The sequence below is a fragment of the Peromyscus maniculatus genome, chromosome 16, assembly GCF_049852395.1.
Source record: "Peromyscus maniculatus bairdii isolate BWxNUB_F1_BW_parent chromosome 16, HU_Pman_BW_mat_3.1, whole genome shotgun sequence".
Lineage (NCBI taxonomy): Eukaryota > Metazoa > Chordata > Mammalia > Rodentia > Cricetidae > Peromyscus > Peromyscus maniculatus.
In genome coordinates this window covers 48,629,009-48,631,637 of record NC_134867.1, presented here as the reverse complement: position 1 = coordinate 48,631,637, position 2,629 = coordinate 48,629,009, and positions in this window count along the sequence as shown.

The following is a 2,629-nucleotide window of genomic DNA, read 5'->3' as shown; positions in this document are numbered from 1 at the left end:
TTAATTCAAGTAACATGTCATCACCTCCAACTATCTTACAGAAAGACGGTACAAGTAGAGGGCTTCCTTAAATGACGCAGTGTAACCACTCCAGCTGTTCTGTCCAGTCCTGTGAGAAACTAAACACAGATTCTATTTCAGAGCCAGTGCTTCTGCTGCCTCTGGCCAAAGGTGACAATCGTAGTTAATGGGCAAAAACTATCGTAGTTAAAGACTAGGAACAGTACAGTCTAGCCTTCCAAAGATCTCTCTCTCTCTCTCTCTCTCTCTCTCTCTCTCTCTCTCTCTCTCTCTCTCTCTCTCTCACACACACACACACACACACACACACACACACACACCTTTCTTTCCTTGTGTGTAACATGAATTTCTACTCCATTCTACATGGAATATTTTCTGATCTAATTTCCACAGCCTTTACATTTCAAGAGATAGATATAAACACCAGATGCATATTATGAGAAAATCAGATTGTTCTGCAGGGAGAAATACATGGAAGGGCCTTTTCCAACCAAGCAGTAGGCAAAACTGTAATAGATATGTTTGAAATAAAATAGTTCATAGATCAGAGGTAATGCTGCCTTTTATAAAATGTGAATGTGTTCCTTCTGTGAGTGAGAGTGTAGATCAACAAAAAAGAAAAAAGAAAGAGAGAGAAAGAAAAAGAAATGAGCAGGAACAGTTTTTTATTTATTGTTAATTATGTTTTCATCTGCCTTAAATCTCTTAGTTAATTAGCTATCATGTATTTATTCATCTATAAATCCATCTATCTGTCTATCTATCTATCTATCATCTGTCTATCTATCATCTATCTATCTATCTATCTATCTATCTATCTATCTATCTATCTATCTATCTGTGTGCCACACTTCCTTAAAGGAGTGTATCTAATGCACATTCTTGCTTGGCTAAGAGCTAGTCTTGTTTGGTCCTATGGATAAGTCATCCTTAGCTCTGGAATTCTGTGGAGGTGACTTTAAATGAACAGCTCCTCTGAGGCTTGTCTGGATTTCAAGCATGGCAGATGACAGTGTTCTCTGTGTATTACTCAACTCCGTTTCCTCCTTTCTCTTTCGGGCCATACATCAACAAAACTTTGCCGCCATCTCTACCTCACCCTTCCATCTTCCTTAATCACAGTCTGAGTTCCCAAACCATGTCTGCTGAGATATTTATTGCCCAGTTTATGATCAACCTGAAATCTTAGCATTCAATACATGAACACTGTGTTAAAATTTCTATAAAATAGATTTTCTTCCCTTTACATGCCGGAGGTATAGTGAACTTGACATTTCCTAAGAACCACAATGGTGCATACCAAATAATAAAAGCATAATAGATTTAATATATATATAATGACTTAATATGCAGAGGGATGACTTTTACTTAGGGTTTGTTCTTCTTTCCATCCCCTACTTTCTCTAATTCTCCCTGAAGTCTAGTATCTTCCATAACTACAACACAAAAGATGAATGAGGTCCAGATCTTGTTTTAAATTAGGAAAATGCCTAAGAACTGACAGCAAGTGTAGCACGAATCTTAAAGGGTCATATGAATAAAAACAAACCTGGGAGTCAGGTGTTGGGGTGAATGGCTGGAAGATCAGAGAAACAGAACAAGCCACAGCCACCTCACCTTGCCAATTCCTCAGCTTATTCTGTTTCCTCAGACTGGAAGCCTCTGCGTTCTTATCCAAATGGATCTCAGCTGAACTGTGCTACTCAAAAGCCTAAAAGCCTAACCAGGCTCTAGTTCCTGGTCCTCATGCCTTAAATACTTTTCTGCTTTCTGCCATCACTTCCTGGGATTAAGGCTGTGAGTCACCATGCCTGGCTGTTTCCAGTGTGGCTTTGAATTCACGGAGATCCAGACAGATCTCTGCCTCTGGAATGCTAGGATTAAAGGCGTGTGCTATCACTGCCTAACCTCTATGTTTAATATTATGGCTATTCTGTTCTCTGATCCCAGATGAGTTTATTAGGGTGCACAATATTTTGGGGAACACAATACCACCACAAGGAAGCAACTCCCAGTAATTGTATTCTGTCTCTCTCCCTTCCTTCCAAGCACCAAGTTTTTGAATCCCCTTTTCCCAAAGTGTATCAAATGATTGAGAATTCACATCAGGGGCAGAAGAAATTAGAGGGAGTAGTCCTTATTGGTTACTTATTTTTGCTCAGGGTGGCTGAAGGGTGTGAAAGCATCATGGGAAAAGAGGTGTGTGTGGTGAGGAAACTGTGGTAGGCATCCTCTGTCCTACAATTAGGCTCCCTCAGGCCCACAGATATAGATAGAGGTTGGGAAGATTAGTGAGCTCATTTCTAGCAGGCCATCACCATGGATACTTCAGACACATAAAAGTAAGAATCAAGTCGGGCAGTGGTGGCACACGCCTTTAATCCCAGCACTCCGGAGGCAGAGCCATGCGGATCTCTGTGAGTTCGAGGCCAGCCTGGTCTACAGAGCGAGACCCAGGACAGGCACCAAAACTACACAGAAACACCCTGTCTCAAACAAACAAACAAACAAACAAACAAAAAGTAAGGATCAAAATGGAGTCACTTCCATGAAATCTTCACAACAAAAATGACTATATTAACTCCAGAGGCCACAAAGGAGGTCGTCT